The sequence below is a fragment of the Silene latifolia genome, chromosome 8 (genome assembly GCF_048544455.1).
Source record: "Silene latifolia isolate original U9 population chromosome 8, ASM4854445v1, whole genome shotgun sequence".
In the NCBI taxonomy this organism is placed as follows: domain Eukaryota; kingdom Viridiplantae; phylum Streptophyta; class Magnoliopsida; order Caryophyllales; family Caryophyllaceae; genus Silene; species Silene latifolia.
Window position 1 is genome coordinate 12,466,881 of NC_133533.1, and position 13,473 is coordinate 12,480,353.

Sequence of the window (13,473 nt, forward strand, 5' to 3'; positions counted from 1 at the left end):
AAGAGATTGTGTTTCAAACCTTTGACAAGCAACACTTTCCACGCATAATGACTTTGACTTACCAACCTTTCCAATACCAATGATTTCACCTTTCTTATTGTCGCCAAAAGTCACCATGCCACCATCGTAGGCTTCTAGCGAGAGGAATTGGTTTTCATCTCCCGTCATGTGACGAGAGCATCCACTGTCTAAGTACCAATTGCTGCTGCCCCTCACTAATGCCTATAAGAAATCAAACATTTAGTTTAGGAACCCAAACAAGTTTGGGCTCCTTCTTGACAACGACCTTTTTGACTTCCTCTTTCTTTATCCACACTTGTTTAGCATTTTTAGTGTTTCTTTCTAAGTCACGGACTCTTTTGTCACAACCATTAAACTCATGACCTGTTTTGCCACAATAGTTACAAATGATGTACTCAGGAAGACCAGCATACTTTCTTCTTCGGAAGTCAGTTTGACTTGGATCCTGGTTTCGAGTGCAACATTGTGTGATACTGTTGCATTTGAAACCAAGTCCAGCATTCTTTGCAAATTTTTCATATTCTTGTGATTGTTTTAAGAGAAACTCCAAAACATTCTGACTTCCTTCCCATTTTAAGTAGAACATCTTAGCCTCATCTAGCTCTTTAGTTAATGTTTCAATTTTAGCAAGATGATTAAGATTCAATTTACCTAAATTGTCGAAAGCTTGTTTTGCAAGTCTTGCTTCATCACTAAGTAACATCCCAATTTGTTCCAATTGTTTATTATCCCTTTGACATAATTTGAGGTCAGCTAGAAGAGTTTCACGTTCCTTAGTTAAAGAAGACACTAATTTCGAGAGAGTATCTATTTCTTTTCTCGAATCAGATGCCACAGTAGAGACCTCTGTGGCATGAGTCTGTTCAGCTCTTTTTAACATCTCAATTTGAGCAAGAAGGTCATCATTTAATTTTTGAGCTCGTTCTAAGGCACTTTTGACATGACTAGACTCATCATTTAACATTTCAGCAATCTTAACAAGATCATCCTTTTCGTTGTTACGAGTAGCTAAGTCAATCAAAAGTTGGTCACGTTCTTGTGTTAGTGATGACACATTTCCTTTAGAACTGGATGCAACAGTACAGGGATCTGTTGCACTGGTTTCATCGACTTTGTTGGCTAAAACAAATTTTGTTTTCGAAGCTTTTTGATTTCTTTTTCAAGACCCAACATGGAACTAGGTTGATTATTCTCATTTAGACTTTCTTTTAGGACTACATTTTCCTCAGCTATGTCCTCAATCTCGATTTGCATAGCTTCCAACTTATTAGTTTGGACACGACATTTATCTATGAATTGATCTAGGAGGAGACAAACTTTGTCTTTAGAGAAAGATCGAACCTTTTTCTTGAGCTTAATTACCTCATGGTCTGAATCAGAGTCTGAATCCGCGGAGTGAGCCATAAGACACTTGATGTCTTCTTTCTTTGATGATTTGGAAGCATTTTTTGAGGAACTAGACGAGATGCTAAGTTTGGCGTCTAATTCATCCTCAAGGACATCGTCCTCTTCAGAATCAGACATGCCCCAAATAGCAGTCATTACCTTGTTTTTGTAATCACGTTTTGCAAAGTCACGTTTTTCCTTAGATTTGATATCGTTCCACTTTGGGCATTCCTTGATTTGGTGACCTTTGTCACCACATTTAAAGCAACCAACAGTGGAGTTAGATCTTCTCTTAGGAAAACGACGTTTACTAGAGTTGTTGCTATACCTTTGAGAGTTTCGACCATTGATCATGCCAACAATGTTTTTAGTAAACATTGCAAACTCATCATCTTCATCCTCCTCATCACTTGAGAGAGCATTAAGAGCGAGTCTTTTCCCTTTAGAGCTTTCACTAGAACGCTTCATGAGAGTTAACTCATGAGCCATAAGTGAGCCCATAAGTTCATCAAGGGTGAGCAATGAAAGGTCCTTAACTTCCTCAATAGCCGTAACCTTCGGTTTCCACTTTTCAGTTAGGCTACGAAGGATTTTACGGACTAAATCCTCGGATTGAAAAATCCTACCTAAACTCTTAAGGTCATTGACAATACTAGAAAAACGTGAAGACAAACTATTAATTGACTCATCTCGTTCCATATTGAACATCTGATATTGTTGCATGAGAAGATCAATACGGTATTTCTTGACTTGTGACGTTCCCTCATAGGCAAGGTTTAGGGTGTCCCAAATCTCTTTGGCCGAAGCACATCCAGATATACGATTAATATCTTGGTCACCGATCCCATATTGAAGAATGGACATGGCCTTAGAGTTTTTCTCGATTTTCTTATAGTCGGCCTCAACATACTTATCCTCACTTTTCAAGGAGCTAGTGCCATCAGCATTAGTCACTTCGATTTTGAGGGGACCCTTTTGAATGATTAACCAACATTCATAGTCCGCACTTTTGACATAGTGCTCCATGCGATGTTTCCCCCAGGCATAGTTTTCTCCCTTGAAAATGGGATACTTAGTGTGTTTTGAATCGTCCATAACTATAGGATCAACTCTTTGGATTTAACCAATATCAAGAGCACAAGGCTCTGATACCAATTGAAGAGTTAAGAACGATTAACACCTAAGAGGGGGAGGGGGTGAATTAGGTGTACCTTTTAAAATTTTTATCCCTAACTTAGTTAATTAACTACTTTAAGCTAAGAATAAAGAAGTACAAGACTTGAGAAACTTAATTGAATGTAAGTTCACAAGAAGGTACAGCAGTTCTATGTCACAGTATAGGTGACTGTGACACAGAACTTGATTAGGTACATGCGAGAAATAGCAAAGTGGAAGAACGTAAAAGTAAATGAACAAACAAACGACATTTTAAAAATTGGTTCAGCCTCTACTCTGAGGCCTACGTCCAACCGTTATTTTATTGCTTGTTTAGAAATTTACTCAAACTTACTAAACCCCTTACAATGAAAATAACTCGCCAACCTACTCCGGTTGCACTCAAACTTAAAGCTACTCCGCTTCAAGAGTTTATGGATTCTATCTCAAGGTGTTACAGAATCTTGAATCTCAAGAGTTCACTCAAATGAACATGGAGAATACAATGAAGATCTAACACGAGAATCATGGAACAAACTCATCATGTCACAGTACACCGAACTGATACTTGGAGGTTTTACAGCTTTTTCGAAAACAATTTTGAAGACTTAAAATCAGAAAAACGTTTTGCAAACACTTGAAGAACAAAGCTTTAAATGCACAAATGATTTGCAAGGTTTTTACAATAAATGCTTTGGAAGTCTTAAGAAATAAATGTGACTAAGACACTCTATTTATAGTGGATTTAGTCTTAGGTAAGTACACTTTGAAAAATTAAATCCAATATTAAAATGATAGCTTTGAGTGATGGTAAGTGTTAGACTTATAGGCTTGGGGCTTAAGAAATCAGAAAACTTAAGCTTCTACACTCAACATGTGACAATTTACCAAAGTGGCAAAAAGCTTTTCTTACTTTAGAAGTTTGACAAGTCTTTTTTGCCATTTTAGTAAAAGGTGTTTGCACAAATCTAGAGGCTTAGACAAGTGGGCTTGTGACTCCAAAATTTCAGATTATTTTCAAGCTTTTGAAAATTCAAATGTTTAAGGTTTAAAGTTTGCAAAGTTTTGACACTTAAAAACATTTGGTCGAAAATTCCTCCTCCGTATGATAGTACCAGAAACCACAGTACAGCGTACCGTTGCATGGTTTTGCCATTACTTGATTTAAATGAGAATGTTACATTTACTCTTACATATATCGACTAAGGCTTTGGAAAGTATCATTGTCTTGACTTCCTTGATTAGCTTGATCATCTTGAATCATTGTTGAAGGTCCATTCGATTGCTTCATTCACTAATTAATTCAACTAAGAGCAAACAATCAAATAACAAAGGGACTTGCATCATCAATTCAATGTGTTCTAACACATATCATCAAAGTTCTCTCACCCACTAATTGTTGTATGTTAAATTTAACACTTAAAAAAATTTGCAGTAATGCCCACCTCCATTATTGATAATTACCTTGATCAAAAGATACAAAAATAACGAAAACTAATGAAAATATTGTAAGAACCATAACGTAAAAAAAAATAGATCTATAAATCTATAAATCTATTTATGTGAATACTCATCAAGATCAATTTCAAAATAAGTTTTGTTAAACAAAACTAAAAATATCAATCAAAAACCCAAGTTTATAAGAACTCTAAATTTTATCAAAATTTACAAATCAAAGACATTGATAATGAAATTAATAGGAAAATAAAAGAATCCATATTACCTTGTAGGCTTTAAATGAACTATATAAATGAACTATATACATTGATAATGTTACCAACTTCGTTTAATATGTGATCTTAGTTAATGTACCATGTTAAACTTATCATTTTATTTGATTATGTTATCAGTTTTACATAAAAAAAAGTTATCATTACCATCTATGTGATCATGAGAATTATATTTTCTCAATATGTAGTACAAAAATGTGACCATTGTAACTTATTATGTCACCACACAATATTTTTATTTTGTAGGTGAAATTATAATGGAGAAGAAAACAAAAATCACGCAAACTAGGTACATATTACATTAGTGTGGTAACAAAGTTTTCAGAGATCACTTTGAAGAACTTGAAAGAAGATATGTGCTTCAGAGTGTATATTATATATATTATCCCTAAAATGAAAATAAAGTTAAGAACCCATCGAAGTGCTTGAAACTTTCGTCTCTCTCAAAAGCTCATGAAAAAAATGAAGGAAAAATTGTTAAGAATAAAGAGACAAAGAAGGTTAAGGTTTGAAAAAAAAATAGAATACATGAGTATTGATAAATAATGGTGATGAATGAAGATGATAGTGATGATGAAGGAGATGAATGGAGGTATATGATGAAAGAGATGAAAAATAAAGGATATGAAGAAGAGATGAATGAAGAATAATAATTCTTGTGCAAATGATGGGTTAATTAGTAGTTGGTTTTTGATGTAGAGTATGGAGCTATGAGTTGAATAAAAAATGAGTTAATGGTAAGATAAGGACCTGAACTTTAATTCTTTTTCCAGATTAGGGACTATACTTTCAAAAAGTCCAGTTAAGGACCTCGTTGAACCTTCCGTTAACTTCCCGTTAACAAAACAAACAATCTCATTAAATTCATGCCATCTAAACTAATAGCAAATTAACGGACTAATTCTTGCGGTCTTGCCAATTCGTTCTTCTATCTTTGTATGATGATCATGATGATCACAATTCACAACTATGACCCCTCAATCTTCATTCAACACCTACAAATCAATACTAGTCTCTCACATTGTCGCAGCTGCAACAACCACAACGACAAACTCACTTTGCCCATCACCAATAATCAACCGAAGCCCGAAAGGTTGACGGCTTTATTAGAACCAATTAAGAAGTAGATTAACAATATTTGTCATCAATATTCGGAATGACCGACTTGGATTTTGAAGCGACAATTAAATAACAGTTATATATAAGACAAGGACCTAAACACATGGAAACCGGGAAGGCTTGTACAATTAGTAATAAATGGACGACATGAATTGACAAGTAGTAATAAAAAAATAAAAAAGTATCTTACCATTTATAAAGAAATCATATGCTATGAATATGAGTCTATTTAACCCGTCTTATTGCTTTAGACGGATCCTCCGGTCTGAAACAAGAATTTGTGTACTTATTTATATATGAACCTTATTTTTAGGTACAGCTAGCTAGTATGCATAACGGCTTCATACCTAGTCGATTTACTAAAATAACCAGAACTTTCAAAGAAAATGGGCCATGGTTCGTCCAAGGTAATTACCTCCATGTTCAACCATGGACTCCGAACTTTCAACCCTCTACTGCCTCCATCACCTCCATTCCTACTTGGTTAATCTTACCCGAACTCCCAATTGAATACCATCGTGTTGATATCCTTAAAGCTATTGGGAATTCCATTGGGATTTTCATCAAACACGACCCGAATGGTCTTTACAGAAACAACGCAAGATTTGCTCGAATTTCTGTCCACTTGGATCAGTCTAAACCTATCCATGAATCGGTTTGGCTGGGAAATTTCCGGTAGGAAATCAAGTTGGCGGAGAAACAAATTTACTGCCAATCTTGCCATGGGTTTTGCAAGGGTCTCTGTTCGAGTGCTGCGGAAAAGGTTAATCTGGCACCAGCAGACAAAGTCGATATACATGTGCCTTCTACTTATGTCTCTGCCACTGAAAGTGACATGGCCCTGTCCTCCTCTGAAAATTGGAGTATAGTACCTTTCGAAATCCAAGGTATGCTTCCCTCAACCCCGCTTCTGCCTCCTATTGTCCCCACAACTTTAAAAAATTTCCCCCTTTGTGAAACTACTTTTCCTGAATCTAGCCACAATCCCCCCTTTCCCAATCCTAAACTTTTCCTTGACCAACTTTTTAGACTACCACCCCTCTCCTCTATCTTTTCTCACTCCCCTGCTAACCCCTTTCTACCTTCCCCCTTTTTTAAAAAAAAAAAGACTCAAACTACATCTACAGAAACAACCCCACAAGAAAATGAACCCCCTTCCTCCTCCGTCCTCCCCTTCACATCAAAACGACTATCTGACCCTAATCATTCCCTCCTCCTACCTCCCGCCAACCCCATTGTTCAATCAAAACCCCTGCTCAATCCGAACCCCACTAAAAGTCCTACTTTTTCCCCTGGATGCGATTCCCGCGGCCTACTTCCAACCCCCAACTCTCACTCTACCAGAAATACTAATCAACGACAACACCTTCACCCCAGAACATTGCCTCATCTCGCCTCAGGCAACCGTCTCCAATCTGCGAGCCATTCTCGCAAACCCGTTCAACCCTCCTCAATCTTGCCTCAACATTTGTCTTATCAACACCAAATCAATGTCGGGTTGTCTCCAACCAGCCCACCTACCGGATCTCTCGGACCTGCCAACCCTACCTCCGGTCCTGAAGTGCTTCCTGATGTGGTTCCTTCGGGAGTGGCACGTACTCCACCCCTCTTTGGTGTTACCGCCAGAGCTCGAGTTCCTTTTGGACCCTACACCCATCTTGCCTCGATTGAGGAGAAATTATCTATTGAGTTTGACTTCCAAGGATCTCCGAACTGCGAGCTTCTCAAACTCAGTGGTAATTTTTCGGACAGCAACCCGATTGAATACATTGGACATTTGGGTCAGTTGGGACTGTGCCAGGGGCTCGAATCATCGAGAACTTCTACTGAGTATTTCGGGGTTGAGCCGCAACCCACTCCAAGAGTGCCAAAGCCGCGTTCCCGGCGTGGCAGAGGCCGTGGGTCATCAGTCAGACCCGGATGACCATCCCAACCCGTTCCTCCTTCCCTCCAACATGAATATCTTGTATTGGAATTGTCGAGGCATTGCTAGACCATCCTTCCGAACCCATTTGTCTTACCTCATCAACGCTCATAACCCGACTATTGTTATTCTCTTCGAGACCAGAGTCCGTTCCCCTAACTCCCTGACCATTGTGCGTAGGCTCCCTTTTGACTCCTTCGAGATTTTGGACCCGGTGGGATTCACAGGTGGCATCATCATCCTCTGGAATGCCGGAAAGGCAACCGTCTCTCCCCTAAACAAAACTGACCAATTGATCAATGTGGTGGTCCAGGTACCTAATATCTCCTTTTTATTTTTACTATCGGCAGTCTATGCGAGTCCAAAATTTAGATTTAGGAAAACCTTGTGGCTTGACCTAATTAATATCTCTGCCAACCACGACCTTCCCTGGGTCTGTTTAGGCGATTTCAATGAGGTGACTTGTAGTTCCGACAAGATTGGAGGCCGGGGTGTTAAACTTAATAGAGTGAACCTCTTCAAGACTTCCCTTGATTCATGCAATTTAATTGACATTGGGTTCTCTGGACCCAAGTTCACTTGGACAAATAGGCGGCGTACGAACCCCATTTTAGAAAGACTGGACCGGGTATGGGTTAACCAGGCGTGGATGGATCATTACCCAAACTCACACAACTACCATCTGACCCGTCTCTCCTCTGACCATTGTCCTATCATGCTCAAGACTTCCCTTCCCCACCACCCTGCGAACAAGACTTTTAAATTTGAAACTTTTTGGACGTGCGAACCGTCCTTTTACCCGCTAGTCGCCCACACTTGGCCTTCCCTCACCGACAGTATCCCGTCTAAACTCACTAACCTTAGTCTGAATATTACCGACTGGGCCAAGGTGATCTTTGGCAACCTTCCCAATAGAAAACGTAGGCTTTCCGCTCGTCTTCTCGGGGTCCAGCGCAACCTGTGCACCCACCCAAACTCTGATTTTCTCTTGGCCCTTAATGATTCCCTCGCCCAGGAACTTAATTGCATTCTTGACCTTGAACACTTTAATTGGAAAGACCGGTCCCACATCAGTTGGCTTACTGATGGTGACCGCAACACTTCCTTATTCCAAAAATCTGTTACACTTAGGAGAAGTTTCAATCGCATCCTCTCCCTTACCAACAATGCTGGACCTTTTATCACTGGACACGATGCCCTGAATAAACACATCACCAGTTATTTTACTAACCTTTTCACTTCTGGCAAAGAGGTTGCCTACCTTGTCCCCCTTGTTAACCCTTCTCATCCTAGACCCCCCTTCACCACCCTCTTCCAGATCCCTTCAGCCGAAGAAGTTCGCGCTGCTCTTTTCTCTCTCGGCTCCAGCAAGGCTCCTGGTTTCGACAGGTTCCACGCTGGTTTCTTCAAGAAATGCTGGGACATTATCAAAACCGATTTTATCCCCTTCTTCCAAAAAATCTTCCACTCAAAAACCATCCCCACTGCCATCAATTTGACTTCCATCTCTCTCATCCCCAAAATCCCCTCTCCACAATCCATCACTAACTTCAGACCCATCAGCCTTTGTAACACCACTTACAAGGCCGTCACGAAGATCATTGTTAACCGCCTTAAGCCCATTATGCACTCTCTGATTTCCCTTAACCAAGGGAGCTCCATTCCTGGAAGAGGAACTGATACCAACTTCATCATTGCCTCTGAGATCCTCCATCCCATGCACACCTCCAAGAGTAAACTTGGCTGGTTTGCCCTTAAACTTGACCTTGAGAAGGCTTTCGACAGACTTGAGTGGGACTTTGTCAGATCCTGCCTTATCTCGGTCAACATTGACCCTGAAACCATCTCTCTCATTATGAGTTGTATTTCCACGGCCTCTGCTTTTGTGACCTTCAATGGCACACCTCTCGATACTTTCACCCCCTCTCGTAGAATCAGACAGAGTGACCCTCTCTCCCCTTACCTCTTTATCATCTGCATGGAGGCCTTCTCCCGCCTCATTCACCATGCCTGCAACAGCAGTGAGTGGACCCCTTTTCCCCTTGGAAAAGATGGAGTCTCTTTCTCTCATCTTCTCTTTGCCGATGATATTCTGGTCTTTGGCAGAACCTCCGAGAGGAATCTGTGTGCCCTCCAAGATACCATCCTCTCCTTATGTTCCAACTCCGGTCAAAAGATCAACTGCTCCAAAAGCAAAAACACCTTCTCCAAACACACCCCTCATACCGAGGCCACTCTCTTCGAAGACGCCCTCGGCATCAAGAAAACCAACAACCTGGGTATCTATCTTGGTTTTGTCCTCCTAAGTAGAAACCTAAGCAATCTGATTTACATTACATTTTGGACAACATTAAGTCAAAACTTGCCACTTGGAAATCTCGGTTCCTTTCTAGAGCCGGTAAGATCTGCCTTATCAAATCTACCATCAACGCCATCCTCAACCATGCGATGCAATGCATTCGTCTCCCGTCCTCCATCCTCCGTGACATTGACAAGACCACTAGGAGCTGTTGGAATAAGTGTCCTCCGACAATAATGCGATCACAACTGTCGATCATGATGATCACATGTTTAAATCTCATTTTAAGAATACATGTGTGATGTAATATTTTACAGTCAACTGGTCCACACATATCGGTAATGATTGGCTGACTAGAGTTTGACATTACTGTCGTGCGACGGTATCAGTTGATCCCCTTAGGTCATACCTATAGGGAAATACTCTTAATTGATTATTTAATTAATCGTATGCCGATACGGGTTAATTAAATTACTTAAAATTGACGGATGATTTGTGAGTAAGATTAACGTATCTTATTGTAATTCGATTAAATTAGATACGGTCTAAGTAATCGAATTGTTTTATTACTTAGATAAAATTATTGTTTACGAAACAATTGAAATTGAAATTGAGTGAATAATTTATTATAAATACAAGACGTTGTGATTTATAATTGATAAACCGTTTTGGTACAAGTAATTACGAATTACTAGTCGATTTTGTAAATGACATATTTTATGAGTATGTTGATTTTTAGTATGTTAAAAATACATTACAATTTCATAAGACAAGTAACATGTCACATATGTCACAATTGACAAATGACAAAATAAAATGGACCATTCATTTTATGTTAAAAGTGCCGAAATAGTGGAGGGAGTATTATGTTTAAATTGTGTTAAATATTTAAGTGGAAAACAATATGATTACACACCTACTTGTAGCCTTACATGCCTATTTTTCTTGGGTAGAAAACAAGCATCATGCATTGGGTTATACTCTCTCCTCCAGCCGGTTTTTCCAAGGGAAAAACATAGAGTTTTTATCATTCATATTCATTCACTCTTATCATAAAAATTCTAGTGTAAGAAATTATGATACTCTCTACAATTTGTGAAAATTCTAGAGAAATAAACTCACTAATCTCTTCTCTCTCAACCGAAAAACAAGAGAGAACAAGTAAATATTTTGTGTCAAAATTTTAAGTAAGACTAATCCTAGAGGCGGCAAACAATGACACGACACGAAAACACGACACGAACCCGGCACGAAGTTAATGGGTTTGGGTTGAGCCTTAATGACCCATTTATGTAAGTGGGTCGACACGAACACGACACGAGATTTAACTGGGTCGGGTTTGGGTTGAGCTCTCTAAACACGAACCCGACACAAATGACTTATTTACTAAATTAGTCCTAATTTTTCTTGATTTTTCATCGCATAAATATAATTTTACACTTTCCAAATATAGACAAAACACGAAAACACGACACGAACCCGACACGAAATTAACGGGTTAGGGTTGAGGCTTGGTGACCCATTTATGTAAGTGGGTCGACACGAACACGACACGAAATTTAATTGGGTCGGGTTTGGGTTGAAGAGTTCGTGACCCGTTTACATGTGATACGAACACGAACCCGACACGACCCGATCTGTTTGTCAGGTCTAACTAATCCTAATACTAGATCATATTATTTTAGTCTTTAAGAGGTTTCCTTGGGTATTCACTTTTGGGAGGGATTCTAATTTGGATCCTTGTTCATCCATAATAAGGAAAGCTCAAGAACTAACAAGAAGGAGATCTTGTTGGTGCCCATAAAACCAAAATCATATAGTAAGAACAATGATTTCTTCTCTTATCTTATTTATGTTTGCATGCATAAGATCTAGAATTTATTTTATGACTAAATAAATTGTTTCATATATGAATATTTAAATTAATTAGATTAATAATTTTCAACAAGCGGTATCATGAGCCTTAGGTTGTTTGCATGCAAATCGGTTATTGTTTTTCCGAGTTATACGATTAATAAACAAAACTTATAAATTTGTGTTTATTATGACATATCACGAAATTTATTTGCATGTTAAAGTTTCTGGTCCTAAAATGTATTTAGGATATTTTGGTTTATTTATGGATTTTATTATTCATTTTATATAATAATGGCATTAAAATGTGATTTTTATGATAAAAATGTCATTTTTGGACGAAAATTAGCTAAACTTCGATTTTTCTAGTGGTTTTTGGATATGTTTTCACATATATTATCTACTGATGGTCTGTAAATTTTCATAATAAAATGAGTTGTTATGCTCGAAATATGGATTTTTCAAGTTAAAATCGTATTTAAATGGGTAAATAGGTTAATATGAGTTATATTTCGAATATGGTCATGAAAATTTAGTATGTTGTCAAATGTAATTTTACAAGATGTGTGTAAAATATTTGGCTATAATGAAGACTTTATGCATGATTTATGATTTTTTGATGAAAAATCACATAAATAGTGACTTTAATTAGTAAAAATGCTAAAACATACTTCATGACTAAGGAAAAACGTCACATGTTGCATTTTATCATATATTTCAGATATAAAAGTGAAAATTTGATAAAAATAATTTTTCTCATATTTTTATTGTGATAATTGTTAAAATCGATAAACCGCAACATTGTTTTTCTCGATAAATTTTCGAAATTTTTAACCTAAATTTTTTGAACATTATGAGTGTCATGGTATTTTTCCAGAATGTTCATGAGTTTAAATTTCAAATTTTGAATTTATTTGAATTTTTTATGTTTTAATTTGAAGTTTATTACATAATTTTGTTTTTAGGTCCATTTATGAACAACATTAAGAAATCTAGGTTAATTATTGTCAAATGTTAGTGGAGACTAATTTTGAGTCCTAAGTTGGTTAGGGTAATTAACTTGTACATAAATATGATTTTATGTAATTATTGTGATTTTAATAAGTTAAATCACGCAAATCCGTAAAAACTGATTAATATACGATATTGGCTCCTTAAAGGCGATTTAGCATAAAATTGGCATGTTCATTCATATTATAATGCTGCATTTTATTTATGATTGTCATATTCTAATTTTATGTAATTTTTGAATTATGTAATTTTACTTAGTATGGCCTTAGTTTTAATTGGTATTACCCGAAATGTATGGGAATATCGATTCGGTTGTAATTTATTGTGATCTCGTATCACCGTTTTGTAATTTAATAGATTTATTTTTATTTTAATTACAAATGTATAATAGGAAATTATGTAATTTATTATGTAATTTATTTTTTCGGAGTACCTTGAAGACGGTGCCACTTGAGAAGGCGATCCATCAAAGAAAGTGTTGCCTTGAAATGCGTGCCAAGACCGAAGTTCAAGGGACCAATGGAGTTGGTTTCCGAATTTGTAATAGTTTATTAGATTTACTATTTTAGGAAGGCCATACTAGGATTTTATTTTTATGCTTTACATTTTATTTATATGTTACATGCATCGCTAAATCGCCATAACTAAAACATGCATTATCATTTTATCGAGTTTATCGACCGTGTCAATTACAATTATCGTAGTTCACCGCTTTAGTTCACTTAAAACGTGATAGATAATAAATTGACATGACCTCTCGCTAAAATAAACAATTGAGACTTAGCCTTACCAAAAAGTAGAAACCATGAAAACTATTTCGCGAGGGAGTGCACTCGGCCACCCCGGGGTACAAACCTTGTTACGTAGGGGAAGTGGGTGATAAATGTCTATCCACCGAATTCATGTTGACGAGGGATGAATCGGCTACCCCGTGCCCAAGTTAATGTGAATTTGGATCATGGACACATTTATTT